Raw genomic sequence first — 15,198 nt, forward strand, 5'->3', positions numbered from 1 at the left:
GCCGGCCGCCGAAGCAACCGTGCGTTGTCGATCGGTTGCTCAACACCGTCGAGAGCGAAACTTCAATTCGGCGGCGAAGAGCGAAAACTCCCGAGGCGAAGTTGCGAAAGCTCGCAACGAAGTTGAGCGGCCGAGTCAAGCACACGGCTCACTTGCGAGCGTGCCAGCACTTTTGGAGCGAATATCAAGGTGAGTAGACGTGTGTCGCAAGAGATAACGCGAGTGAAGAAAAACACAGAGTGTATAGCTTAGAAAACAGAGTATGATAGTGTTTGATAAATAAGGAGCAATACAAGTGAATAAAATTAAGTTAGAAAAGAAATTTTGCTAGTTTTGTTTTTATTTCCTGTTAGCCTTATTCTTTAACATCGGGGCTTGCCGATGTTCAACATAACCCTCTTCCCCCAACCTGAAGTGCAGTTAATGTGGGGCGAGGCTGCTGCCCGGTGGTGAACGTGGTGCGAGGCTGCTGCCTGGTAGAGTGTGCTGCGAGGCTGCTGCCGGTAGTGTGAGCGGTGCGAGGCTACGGCCCGAGAGCGGGTATTTTCAGTTTGCTGTCTGGTAGTGTATGCCGTGCGAGGCCATGGCCCGATAGCAGGTATTTTGAGTTTGCTGTCTGGTAGTATATGTGGTTCGAGGTGTCGGCCCGTCGTTTGCATGATCAACCCCGGCTTAGTGTGTGTGCGTACTTCATGCCCTACCCTGTAGAAATAGTAGTAGGGACCATTTGGTTGAAGGACTTACTTACTTTAAATATTGACGGATAACGGTTCACAAATTTGGTCGAGCTTTTTTGAAGCCTTCTTAACTAAATTTGGCATAGCATCGTTGTACGGCCATATATTCCCCCAAGCAAATGCTAGCAAGAAGTTGAATCGGTTGGTATTGGCACATTCTAATTGGGATGCGAATCTCAGTGTACTAAACGGGAAAGATTATAGCCTTTTGCGTTATTTCGACCTTCTAAGCAACAACACAAGAATTAATAATCCAGAAGCACTACACTGGCAAGGCAAAAAGCCAAATACAACATAAACGAGAAAGAAGGGCTATCTTCGGCACGTCGAAGATTTAATACCCTGGCCGGACGGGCAAATAAAGACACCTCCATCGGTCGGTGATGCTATTAGAAAATTGTGAATTTTATCGCTTAATTTTATTTATTTATTTTTTGTTTTTTTGTTGTTGAGTATGCGACGAATTTTCCAGCAATATTGGCCATAACAAGGCTGGTATGGTAAGTGTTAAGGAAACACCTTGTCAAATGGACAAGGTTTTAATCTTAATTTTTATAATTTGATATATTGTTTTATTAGGAAGACAGACGTTTTTGTCGACTATTTAATAAATAGATAAATTTTAAATGTACTTAATATTCCAATCTATCCTTTGGTAGCTAAATGATACAGTAGTCCGAAAATAAAGAGATTATTGACTAAGACGTCTTAATAAACAAAAGACATTTGTTGGCGCAGATCCGCGCATTGAGTTTAAAAATGAATTTTTAAAACATTAAGTCTAGTGTAAGTTAGGTTTAGGGCGGAGCGAGAGCGCAATAAAGCTTTATCACTCGCTTTGGAGCGAATTCTCCTCGCTTCGCCGCCTTAGCGTAATGTATGCTTAAGTCAGTTGTCGAATTATATAAAAGCGATACGCATAGCACTCTTTCAACCCACCACAATTTTAAATTTGTTTAATTATATAAACTAATATAATTTTTCAAGGCGCCCCCGGGTGGACTCGTTTAAAAGATAATTGTGTGTAAAATACAAACTCAAGTGGTTTAACTGCAAAGCTGTGGCTAGCGAGTGAATTAAAATTAAAAATAAAAATTAATTCGCATCGGCCGGAAATATTAAAAAAAAAAATAATAATAAATCTGTCCTGCTGCCATCGTTGGGGAGAGACCAAGGGCTTGTATATAAATGCAGTACAGGCATACATATACACGTACAAAGCAAGCCAGCTGCAGCCCGTTTATTTTCGTTCCGCTTTGTGCTAAGCGGTGGCTGTGCAATTGTTTTTGTACGCATTTTTCGTTGGCGCGTTTCGGTCAAGAGACGCTCGCTCCACTAGGCTTTATGGATCAGGCATATCAGTTTTTGGCCTCACATATAGATACAGCGTTAAAATATCAGACTCGAGTAGAAGCTTTTGACCCAGATAATGAGTATCGTGCCGAATTCGAAGAACTTTGTGTAACGACAAAGGCTCGTCTGAGGTCCGTTATCAAGACATTAAGTCCTGCAACGCCTATAGACATGCCCGTTGCGTCTCCACGCACATGTCTTCCGCCTTTGGCACCTCCCAAGTTTAATGGAAAATACTCCGAGTTTAAGAATTTTATTAACCTGTTCGAAACTCTTGTTTATAACGATCATGCGATCCCGAGCATAGAGAAATTCAATCATCTGATCTCATGTCTCTCAGGTGAAGCTCTAGGCCCTGTTAAAAAGTTTCAAGTCACCGAGGACAATTATTTAAAAGCATTGGACAGCCTAAAGAGAGTATACGACAATGAATATCTAATATTTTATGAAAATATTTCGGATCTCTTTAGCCTGCCAAAAATAACGCAGCCCTCCGCGGCATCATTGAGATCAATGATTGACACTGTCTCCGCCATTTATGGATCGCTCCTGTCAATAGGTGATGACAAAAAGATTTCTAATGCAATTCTTTATGAACAATTCGTTATGAACAAAGTTGACCCAATGACCAGACGAAAATGGGAGGATCAACTCGATCATGCAATCATTCCACTATGGAGTGATTGTGAAACAGCCTTAAATCGTAGATACCAACACCTTTCTGCTGAAGAATCAGCCAAAGCTTCGTCCGATTGCCAGAAGCCAGAGTCAAAGGCTGTTTCCAAAAACAATAATCAACGTTCGTTTCCGTGTTCTGTGGCTAGTGGAAGACACGATCAAGTTTATATTGCGGTTCCGAAGGCCATTCGATATTGAATTGCTCAGCATATGCCGCGTTATCAGTACACCAGCGGTTTGAGTTCGCTAAGGCGGCTCCTTTATGCATCAATTGCCTTCGGAAGGGGCACACTGTTGGCAAATGTAAGGCAAACAAGTGCAAAATATGCAGTCGTTCTCATAATACACTGTTACATAGATACTCTGCCGTTTCTACCACTCGAGCGTTACCACCACCCCTTGACTCCGCACAGGATCATCCATCGACTTCACATGCTATGCATGCGAATGTGTCTGATAGTGTAATCCTAGCTACCGCAGTCGTTAGCGTTAAAACGAGAAGTGGCGAGTTCGTTTTGGCTAGAGCTTTACTCGATTCTGGATCACAAATTAATTTTGTAGCAGACGAGCTAGCACAACGATTGCAGCTGCGTAGAGAAGAGGCCAGTATCAGCTTACTTGGGATTGCTTAATGCAATACTCAAATAATAAAGAAGATTCATGCAGTGGTGGAGTCCCGAGTCAATTGCAGTAAGTTCTCGTTAGATTTGTGGATTTTGAAGACCATTGCTGGTTACCAGCCTGACCATACGGTCAATGTCAATGGTTGGAAAATCCCTGAGAACCTGCAATTGGCTGATCCATATTTTCATAAGCCACAGAAGATCGACATGCTCATCGGAGCTGAGACGTTCTTTGAGCTTCTGTCTGTCGGTCAGATTAAACAAGGTCCGAATCGTCCGACTCTGCAAAAGACACTTGTTGGCTGGATTGTATCAGGGCGTTACACGCCGTTAAGTCATGACAAGACTCATGCTGTTTATCTGAGTTGCCAAGAAGAGTCTTATAACTCGATAGACAATTTGTAAAGAAGCTACTGGCCGGGGTATAACTCTCAGTCTTACCAGGTATAGCGAGTTACAAGATATTTATAATTTCGCTGGGAGAGAGGGCTTAAGGGGGAGGGGGGTGAGTATCCTGACCAAACCAAGCCTAGCTCTATTTCTGCACGCCTACACTACCGGGCCGTGGCCTCGTACCAACTACACTAGCGGGCCGTGGCCTCGCACTAACTACTCTAGCGGGCCGTGGCCTCGTACCACTACTCTATCGAAACACCAACCGGTAATGCCCACCCCGGGGCCACAATCTCGTACCACATGCTCCTGCTCGAGGTTAGGTCGAACACCGGTTAATTCCGATGTTAAGGCAAGCCGGGTTACCAGAAAACAAAGAATTATCCAGTTTCTTCTCGATAATTATAACATATGTTCTTAATTCACTTCTTGCCTATTACTACTTTATAGTAACTCACGAGCTAAACCCTGCCGCACTGTTTTCCGGAGCCCTAGCGCTCCGCTATACACTCTATGATCTTTCACGTCTCACGATGCACGTCTACTCACCCTTAGCGTTCGTTCCAAAGTCCCGGCGCGCTCGCCGGCAAGCCATGCGCTTGCCTCGGCCGCTCAACTTCGCCGCGAGCTTTCTTAACTTCGCCTCGTAGCTTTCGCTCTTCGCCGCCGAATTGAAGTTGCGCTCTCGAATGCGGTGTTGAGCAATCGATCAACAACGCACGGTTGCAGCGGCGGCCGACGATTAAATTCAAATTCGCTCTTATAACTTTCGTGGCTCCTTGCCTCTTTACTCACTAATATAATTGATGATTATAATATAACTAATACACTGCGGCTTATAATATTGTTGGCTCCTTGCCTCTTATATAACTAATACAATTATTTGTAATCTTGTTGGTTCCTTGCCTCTTATATAACTAATACAATTGCTACTTGTAACATTGGCGGCTTCTTGCCTCTTATATAGCTAGTACCATCCCGCCAGCGGCTCTTTGCCGTGATTTGGCCATGGGAACAATGGCTCCTCGCCATGAAAACTGTGGGGCGGCGGACCTCAGTAGCCGCCTCACAAATTCATGAAGGAATATTTAACTTTAGGTCACATGTCTGAAATAGATGATCAGATTTCAAGTACTCCACACTACTTCATGCCGTATTAGTGTGTTTAAAGAGCACAAAGCACATCGACGAAGTTACGCGTTGTTTTCGACGCATCCTGTCGGACATCGTCTCAAATTGCGTTGAATGACCTTCTAATGGTTGGACCGACCATTCAAGAGGAGCTGTACTTGACTCTGCTTCGATTTCGACCCCACAAATATGCGTTGACAGCTGACATCAAAAAGATGTATAGGCAGGTCATGGTGCACGAAGCGGTTCGAGATTTCCTTCCGTAGTGTGGAGAAAGAACCCATCTGACTCTTTGAGGTCCTTCAGGTTAAATACCGTAACTTACGGCACTGCGCCTGCCCGTTTTTGGCAATACGGTGTTTATCCTAAGTGAGATGAGCGAATCATCACACCCTAAAGCTGCTGACGTTATCAGGTTAAGCACCGTAACTTACGACACTGCGCCTGCCCCGTTTTCGGCAATACGGTGTGTAACAAAGCTAAGTGAGATGAGCGATTCATCACACCCTAAAGCTGCTGACGTTATCAGGCACGACTTTTATGTCGATGATCTACTAACTGGTGCTGCATGCGTAGAGAACCTTCAGACAATTAAGTCTGCAGTGTCGCAAATACTCAAAAGCGCAGGTTTTCAACTAACCAAATGGTTTTCAAATTCTCCTGAGTTCTCCGCAACAAACGCAGCTAAGTCGATAGCGATCTCAGAGTCTGACACAACCAAAACACTTGGTGTGTTGTGGTTGCCGAATGAAGATGCCATTTAATTCATGATTGACAATGCAATCATGAGTCTTAGAGCGACAAAACGGAACATTCTCTCGGTGACATCGCGGCTATTTAACCCGCTTGGCTTGTTAAGCCCTTTGATAAACAAGGCAAAAATCCTACTCCAAGAACTCTGGCTTCAGAAGTTAGACTGGGATGAATCTGTCCCTCAGAGTCACAGTATATATACGCAGCCATAGTGCAGAAGGTTGTCGTATTTCGTTGTTGACATCCAAATCTAAAGTAGCCCCCCTCAAGACCAAGACTCTTCCCCGACTTGAGCTGTGCGCGGCTCACCTTCTCGCAGATCTTTGTCATCGCGTCAAAAATACTCATAAGATTAACGATTGAACGGACGGTTCTTTGGTCTGATTCTGAAGTCACGCTTCATTGGTCTGATTCTGAAGTCACGCTTCATTGGATTCGGTCACATCCTTCGTCTTTGGCAACATTTGTGTCAAATCGAGTGGCTGAAATCCAAGAATGGACAGAGAAAGCTGAATGGTGCCATGTACCTACAAAGCAAAACCCAGCAGATATTGTTTCAAGAGGCTGCGATGTCGATGAATTACTTGCGTGGATGTGGTTCGATGGGCCTTCATTTTTGAAGGAAGCAAGATAATCCCGGCTGGTTAACCAGTATCTGATGACAGATGAGAGTGTTCGCTTATGTGTTCCGCTTTATTGAAAAATGTAAAAATCTTGGATCTTGGTGCTCCTTTTCGTTGTGTGAGTAGGGGGACGACTTGAAAATGATCCTCTTTCATATGATGCCAAGTTTCCGCTACATTTAAAAAAAAGCTCGCAATTCGCTAGAAGCTTTATTAGATACCTGCATTTGACGAATTGTCATTTTTGGCTAATCAACGCTCAGGAGGTCTGTCGTCAAACAGTGAGATCATGTATCCGTTGCTTTAAATGCAAACCTCGTCTGCTAACACAAATTATGGGAAATTTACCAGCAGATCGACTCCGTGCTCTCCGCCCATTTTCTATCTTTTTGTCTTTTTGAATGCGTGGAAAGCCTACGTATAAGTCGTACATAGCACTATTTGTTTGCTTCGCCTCCAAAGCGGTTCACTTAGAACTAGTATCTGACTTATCCACTAATACATTGCTCGTAGGAGCAAGTCGCCAGTTCCTGGAGTTGCAAGCTCGATTCGGGGAAGAGGCGCACGCAATTCGCGAATTCGCATCAAAAAGCGGATACGAATTTGCGTTCATACCGCCAAGAGCTCTGCACTTCGGGGGTCTGTGGGAGGCAGGTGTGAAGTCTGCAAAGCACCTACTCCTACGGACGGTAGGCAGCCTACTGCTAACGGCCGAGGAGCTGCAGTCGAGTCTTGTCGCAGTGGAAGCCGTCCTCAATTCCAGGCCCCTGGGAGCAATAAGCGAGGACCCATGCGATGGCGAGGCTCTAACGCCAGGCCACCTACTGGTGGGAGGCCCATTGAGGGCTCTGCCAGCAGAGGGGACCCCGGACCAGCAGGGTCTCACCTGCTTGAATCGATGGCGAGCTGTCTCGTTGCTCAAGCAACAGTTTTGACCGCGCGATGGTCAAAGAAGTATGTGCTTGGACTCCAAGTGCGGAGCAAATGGCCCCGCGCCTTCCAAACGTCATCGTGGGAGAGGACAATCTGCCACCCCAGCAGTGGCTGATCGGCAGAGTGACGGCAGTGCACGCAGGAGAGGACGGCGTCGTTAGAGTGGCAGACATTAAGATGGCTAGTGGCGGAAATTTTAAAAAGCCGATCCACAAGTTGGCTCGGCTACCCATGGAATGAAGCTCCCAAGCGCTTTATGGTGGCCGGTGTTGGCGTAGATCCGCGCATTGAGATTAAAAATGAATTTGAAAACATGAAGTCTAGTGTATGTTAGGTTTAGGGCGGAGCGAGAGCGCAATAAAGCTTTATCACTCGCTTTGGAGCGAATTCGCCTCGCTTCGCTACCTTAGCGTAATGTATACTTAAGTCAGTTGTCGAATTATATCAAAGCGATACGCATAGCAGTCTTTTAAAGCCACCACAATTTTCAATTTGCTTAATTATATAAACTAATATAATTTTTCAATATTATAAAATATAAAATGAAATAACAAAAAGAAATGAATAAATAGAGTGAAATACACGCACAATGTGGTATGAAGTGGAGTCGAGACTATTGCAGTTGAACTCGTATTTCAGAAAATGCGAACTTCAACGCAACGATATCTCATAATAATTAATAACTACCCTCGTACAATTCCGAAACAGCTGCAATTAAATTATAAAGTGAAATATAGAATGTGGTACAAACTTGAAGTTGCAGTTGAATTTGTATCTCAGGGCGACTTACAATTTTCAACGGAATGATATGTTTCAAAACAAAAAAAACTTCCCTCGTACAACTGATTCGAAAACTGCTGCAATTGGATATGTACTTCAGTGCAACTCAAACCGAACCCATAAGCAACTCAACACAACAAGTTTGAAGAAGTTGCAGCCGTGGCTATATTTCAGGGCGACTTCTAGACCAAAGGCAGCAATTCACAATCATACCTATCGAACACGTAGCTTACAAGACACAACAAGTTCGAATAAACGGCGACTTGTGCACCAAACGCACAAATCCACAATTAATCAAACCACCCCCGTACTCGACAAACAAGTTGCGACAATTTTGTTTGAATCGCTATTTCAGTGCGACTTACCGACGAGAATAATATCAACGTTAGAACACCACTTAAGATTATAATTTTTCAAAACAAAAACTAATGCAATTATTTGTTTTACCATGGCATTCACATTTATAAAATAAAATAGATTATGAATACATTACTAACAAAATCCAATCTACAGATAAGACACACGTTCCACCACGGTGACCGCCACCTTTCGCAAGCTTCGTATATACATATATATATTTTAAAAAACAATCTAATGGAAAACTATTAATAAGTAACCTAATCAAAGCAAAACATATTGTACACCCTAGATACATAAGTCTAAAACACAAACACTTAAAACTAGATTAAATATTAGCAGGACAGCAAATAGCGAATAACCAAAGTACAGACAGAAACTAGTAAATATCGAATATTGGGAGAGTGAAAAGACTCATGTCAAATACCAGAAGTAAGCAAAAGATCAGTTCTAGACTTTCGGACGGCAGACTTGTTGGAGCGGACAATAACACTCCCATGACATCAATTTCAAGTTCGCTTCCTCCTAATCAAGGAGAGGTATTAAGAAACCAAATAGACGCGATTTTAGCTCTATTTGAAACCGCGATCCGATTTCTACCATCGTACGACGGTAACCCTAAGACACTGAGCGAGTTCCTTAATAATGTGGAAGAAATTCTTCTACTTATTAGGGGATATGATCAGACTTCCTATGGGCAGATGCTCTTAAGAGCAATTAGGAACAAAATTGTGGGCAAAGCCATCGAAGCTATAACAGAAGCCGGAGCTAGCCTCAATTGGGAGGAGCTTAAAGATGCACTAATTGCATATTGTGCAGATAAAAGAGGTGAACCCACTCTTATGTGTGAGTTACATAATTCAGTTCAAGGGGGGTCGTCCCTACGCGTTTTATACGATAAAGTTTGCCCTGTTCAGATTAAACGAAACAAAGGAATCTGATCTTATTGATCAAAACCAAAAAAATTATTTGCAGACATATGTCTGAATTCGTTACTATCAGGAGCCACAGTTAGGTCCATGAGGCCGACCAACCTTCGAGAGGCCCTAGAATGGGTACTAAAAGAAAGAGAAATTTATTTCTCCCAAGAAAATAGGAAAAAATAAGAACAAAATCGAGAGTATAAACTACAGGATAACAGGTCCGTACGAAACGATCGTAGCAACCAAAACCAAAATAATAATAACGCTATGACAAACGAAGCCATAACGAAGGTTATGATAGAGTCAATTCTAAACAAAGAAGAAACAATAACGTTCCGGCGATCATGTCTAAGGAAAACAGTTCCGACCAACAATACAAACAATCGAACAGATACCCAGGAAATTACCAGTCGAAAGGCTCCATGCATAATGTCGAGCGACAACCTGCTCAACTTTATAATTATAACGAGGACGCAAATTTTCAACAAAGAGCCTCGACGAGTGAACAGGATACTTAATCCAAAAAAATGCAGGGTCACCATTACCATATATCCTATTGCACCTAGATTCTGGTGGCCCTTCCAATAGCGATTAAAACCGTACTGAACGTACACCAATTATACAACAAAACGATCCTCCCACTTTTTAAAGAATTTGCTAACGACGCCTTATTCAATATTTCTTTTCCAATTCCACCCATATATTGATGGTTTAATTGGAATAGATATTCTACAACAATTAGAAGCGATCGTAAATATACCACAACGATCTCTTCAAACCAAGACTTTTAAGATCGAGATCAAACTCGAATATAAATTAGTGTTCAGCTTACATACTATAGCGGAAGAATCAAAGAAAGGAAAACAACTACCCGTTAACATTGAAATCAGAACCTTAGGATGCGAACCAACTACCGTTAACAAAGACTTAATTATATCAGGAGGACTGTATTCTGCAAAGAATACTTGAGTTACATGGAAGTTAATGTTCTTTCAAACGAGACCTAGAACTTTTGTCTAGATACACGACTGGAAGTCGAAAATTACAAGAAACAAGACTACTTGATAGACAGCCTCAACCGTTAATTTACCAAGAAACAGAAAACCCAAGCAAGACCAATGCAAATCATACACATAGAACTATATTCTCTCAATGGCAACACCATTCTAACGATTATCGATAAATTTTCTATGATTTCGATCCGGCCAGGGACAGCTTAAATATTGTAAAATCTATGAGAAGCTTTCTCGCCTCTTTCGGCATTCCGGAGAAAGTTATATGTGCTAAGGGTGCGGAATTTTCAGGAAGACTTTTTAGAGACTTCTGCAAACAATACAACATTCAACTACACGTCACTTCCTTTCAACAATCTTCCAGCAATTCTCCAATAGAGAGCATTCATCCCCAAAGGAAATTTACCGTATTATAAATAATAAAGAAACATTCATTACTTATAACAACGCTATTCACTCCACTACTAACTATACACCGTACGAGGTTTTCTATGAAAGACCACATTAGTTCGACAGAGATGTGACACTCAATAACGAACATGACTGTTTACAAAAAATAAATGACAACCAACATTATACCCAAAAATAAAAGCCAAAATAGAAAGAAAGACTTATAAAATCAAACGACGAGAGACAAGACACAGAGACATTACAAACGCAAGACATCATCTTTAGAAAAGAGAATAGAAGAAATAAATTAGCAGGCAAGTTCACTATACACCAAGTCCTCTTAGACGACGGGATAGCACTTGTAACCACTAAAAAATAATAAACACATAAATCAAAGATTAGAAATAGAATTAAAAAACAACCATACAAATGTTTTTACAGGTTCTGCTATACTAGCGCACAAAGGTTTAAAGTGCAACAACTAACGGAAAAAGATAAACTTGCTCAAATTAATCTAGGCAAGGCCCAGGTTGTAATATCATACAAACATCTTACCCATAAATAGACCTAATAAATTTTATAGACAATGTAAACAATTTCGAAATAGCCCTTAAGGACGTAAATCAGTAAAAACTTAATTGAACCAACTAAAAATAGGGATAAATGACTTACTGCCAAAAAAATAGATCCAAAAGGGGTCTAGTAGACGGTTTTGGTAGCATGATAAAGGTTGTAACGGGCAATATGGATGCAAAAGATTCAAAGAACATCGACGAAAAATTTAATGCAATAAGAGAAAATGTAGAAAAAATTGTGAAAAACATTAATCAACAAATGATATTTGGCGAAGAAAAAACGAAATAAATTTGTTACAATATATATCTAGAATTAACGTAAACATAGATATTGTATACAATCATATTAATAATATCGCAGAAAGTATCTTGTTAACATAATAAAAAGTTATTACAAAATTAATTTTAACAAAAGAAGAATTTGAAGTAATCACAGAGAGAGTTCTCAGTGATTGACGTGTTTTACTTGTGCTCCAAGACTTTTATATATTTTTGTTGTTATGTTGTTGTTATTGGCTGTTTTGATTGTTTTGGTTTGATGCTCCCCTGTGCATACACTTGTTTGTGCGTGTGCTTGCTGCTGCAAATGTCTGCTTGTGCGCGCTCCCTCTGACTTTGCTGTTGCCTTTCGCTCCAAAAAATTTGCTTGTGTACAAATATTTTTTCGAGCGTTTGCTTGCTCTATTATTGTACGCTGTTTTTCGTTTCGCTCTGCGCTCTCGCAACTTCTGCTTATCTTTTAAGCCGGTAGAAAATATGTCGTGCTGTAAGAAATCTTGCACGTTCATGCAGGCTGAGTATTCTGCACAGCTGCAATTTGTTAATTGCTGGCTATGTGAGAATATGATGCATGCTAAATGCGCAGGTCTCACTGGGCGTGATTGCGACAAGGTCGCTGCAATTGCCAAGAAGGGCTGCGGCGGCTTGCGTTGGTCGTGCCCAGAATGCATCGACAAGCAAATTGATTTCTCCAGAATGTATAATTCTGTGAGAAATCAATTCTTAAAACTAAATAACGTGGCTAAGCAGCTCTCGAGTAGTTTTGATTCGAGTTGTGAGTTGCTTAGCAAATACAAATTCGAGTCTCCAACCAACCGGTTGGAGCCTCAATTTTCGCAGTTGCCCTCTCCGTCTGTCCAGACACCTATGCCTCTTTTGTCTGGCAACTTGGATTTATATCGAATGTTGTCATTATCGCCTTCTCCGAGCGATTGGCCAATTATTACTCTTGTTGTATCCCCAGTAGTAGTCCTAGTAGTCCCTGCAATTGAACCTACCCCAATCAGCGAAACTGCTTCAGCCCGTCAACTTCTGGCCGCAAAGTTAGACCTGCGCGAAATCTAGCCCAGATAGTTAAAAGCAATCATGGTGCCTCTTTGGCCCCACCAACTACTATATTACCTTCAGTCCCATCAGCTCCTACTCTGACTGTTGTTGCCACTCTTAGGCAAGTTTTTGTGTCTCGACTTTCGTCTGACACCACTTGTGAGTCATTGGCAGCCTATATTGCTAGCAAATCTTTTGCTAGAGTGTCAATTACTAAATTTAATTTCTCCTCCACTCGTGATATAGCATCATTCAAATTAATGTTTCACATGATCAATTCCCAATCATTTGTGATCCTAAATTTTGACTCCCCTCTAGTCGGTAGCTCCCGACTAGGGAATACCCTGAACCCCCTTCTTTCAACACCAAACTGTGCTCGCGCTACGCGCTTGTTTACTTTAGGAGTAATAAAGAAAAACTAAAATAAAAGTTGTTTCCTTGGCAGGATTCGAACTCGCAACTAACCGCAACACATGCCGCCGCCTCTACCCACCGACCACACCAACAATTTAGTCTTAATGAGAAAAAATTAAATTGCAGCACAGAAAACAATACAATCGCAATTGCAATGCTGTTGATAGAATTCAAAGCAGACGCGCATGAATGTGTGTGTACATGAATAAAGAAATTCTTGGAATTTGCGCTTGCTGCCCCAAACTCGAGGCCAGCCATAACATCCTGTATTTAATAAATTCTGTGTTTCTTAACCGATCCTGCTGAAATTTTCTACATCTTGCAGAATATATTTATGTATTATCAAAAAGTCGATTGCATTTAAATTGTGGCTTATATTGGTGGGCAGTATAACTTGGTGTTTTTACTTGATTTATAGCCATAAGGTAGTACCGGGGAGGTGGCGATAGGTATAAAATGAATGAAACTTGATATATATATATATACTACTTTAGAAGCTACACGTCAAGTTTGGCGACTCTAGCTCTTATTATTTACCAAAATTGGTCAAAAAACAGGATTTCGATTTTGATTTTTATCGATAACTTCGAAACGGGGCAATTTATGGGGGAAGCTATATCGGAAACAAACTCGATCGGCGCAGGAGTTACCAGCGTGGCCCTCGGTAACAAAGGGATGTGGAGATAATCGGGGGAATGCGTTACTAAGTTAGCACCCACGAAATTGTTGTCGATAAGTTAAACTGGTTGTGTGGTTTAATGTTTTTTGAAGTTAATAAAACACTGAAGTGATTGGGTTGATATTCGTACAAAGAGGGAAGTGTCTTTATTTCTATATCTTATATATAACCTGCTGTATACAAAGGTTTTGTCAACATGTTTAGCTACATGAGTCCGAGAATATGCTGTTGTAGCGGTTTCATGTGGCTAGCACTTGAAATGTCGCAACGGCACATCCTCTTAGAACGCTTATTGTGCAATTTAACATGAATTTTAGAATATGTTACAATAAACTGTTGCCCTTTTAAAGTGGGTAACGAGAGACGTGTGAGAGGCATGTGTCTACAAAACGTATGAGTGGGCGACGGTTCTAAGTGGGAATGTGTGCAATTAGCCGCTTCTAGGCGGCTTGGGTGGCGGTATCGACTGTGACATACCCTGCCCTGGCTATGGGCTGAGCGTCGGACTCTTTTGGTTAGTTGAGTTCGAATGTCGGATTAGCGTTTGGCTTTTTATGCCTTCCAATCGTAGTTTATTAAGGTCTAACTCATCTATTGTAATATTAGTTTCCAGATTCGGGATTTCTGGGACTGTGAAGTTTAATTGGTCTTCGATCCGATTTATATTATCGTCGAAGGTTTGGTCCTCGATGCTGACTGAACAGTTGTTGTAGTGGATTATTGCTGATTGTTTGATGATACTTTCTTTCCCACAATTTGAATTGATCTTTAGTCCTGGTGCGTCGAATATGAAAATGAGCCCTTTCTCGGGTTCGAAAATTTGTTTCTTAATGCCTATATCTTTAGTCTCACATTTACTCGTCTTGTTCATTAAATTTTTAAGGCAATCTACGTTAACTAAGCTTGATTCATGTTCTTGGTAATTACAAATGTTTATATTGTGAATTTTAGCGCAAGGTTTATTAAAATATAACAATTGGTTTTTGTTAAATGCTATAAAGTGTGGGGCTATTACAAATTGTGAATTTTTGATCGGGAGGGGAATAAGATGTACTAATTGTAAGTTATCGTGTCTTAACAAAGGTATTTTAATAGCAAAAATAATGTCGGTATTATTTATTATGGAGTCTAAGGACAGTAAACGATATATGTGTTCGTCTGATGTAATTTTAAGATTTTGGTGGTACATGATTGTTTTTATTCTATCCAATTCTTCTCTATTTAGAATGAATTTAGGTATTAGTTTAATTTAGAAAGAAGCAAACTTTCTGCAATGTTATTAATATGATTAATAATGACGTTTTGTTCGAGTAAGGTCTCTGTTGCGCTATTGAGCTTTTTCAATAGCTTTCACAAATAGAAATAATTAACTATTTATTTTTTGTGTTCAAAATTGTTTTATATTTCTTAAAGTTACGAGAAGCAGGCAGACCCGAATTGGTCTGTGATTATTATTTAAGAACAATAGTTTATATATAGGCAAGCGAACCCGAATTAGTACGTGCCAATTTTAGCGA

At 41.0% G+C, this 15,198-nt stretch overlaps 1 long non-coding RNA gene across 1 annotated transcript; it reads right to left on the bottom strand.

The window, feature by feature from the left end:
- Positions 1-4,544: 4,544 nt before the first annotated feature.
- On the bottom strand, positions 4,545-4,762 carry LOC135429729 (uncharacterized). The gene is made up of 2 exons (XR_010436454.1): positions 4,691-4,762; positions 4,545-4,643 (listed from the first exon to the last, which is right to left on the bottom strand). It is a non-coding gene; the product is annotated as an uncharacterized LOC135429729 (long non-coding RNA).
- Between the last annotated feature and the right edge of the window lie 10,436 nt (positions 4,763-15,198).

This window comes from Drosophila montana, unplaced genomic scaffold, assembly GCF_035044405.1.
Source record: "Drosophila montana isolate Dmon_TW-CO22-7 unplaced genomic scaffold, ASM3504440v1 contig_2672_1, whole genome shotgun sequence".
Classification (NCBI taxonomy): Eukaryota; Metazoa; Arthropoda; class Insecta; order Diptera; family Drosophilidae; genus Drosophila; species Drosophila montana.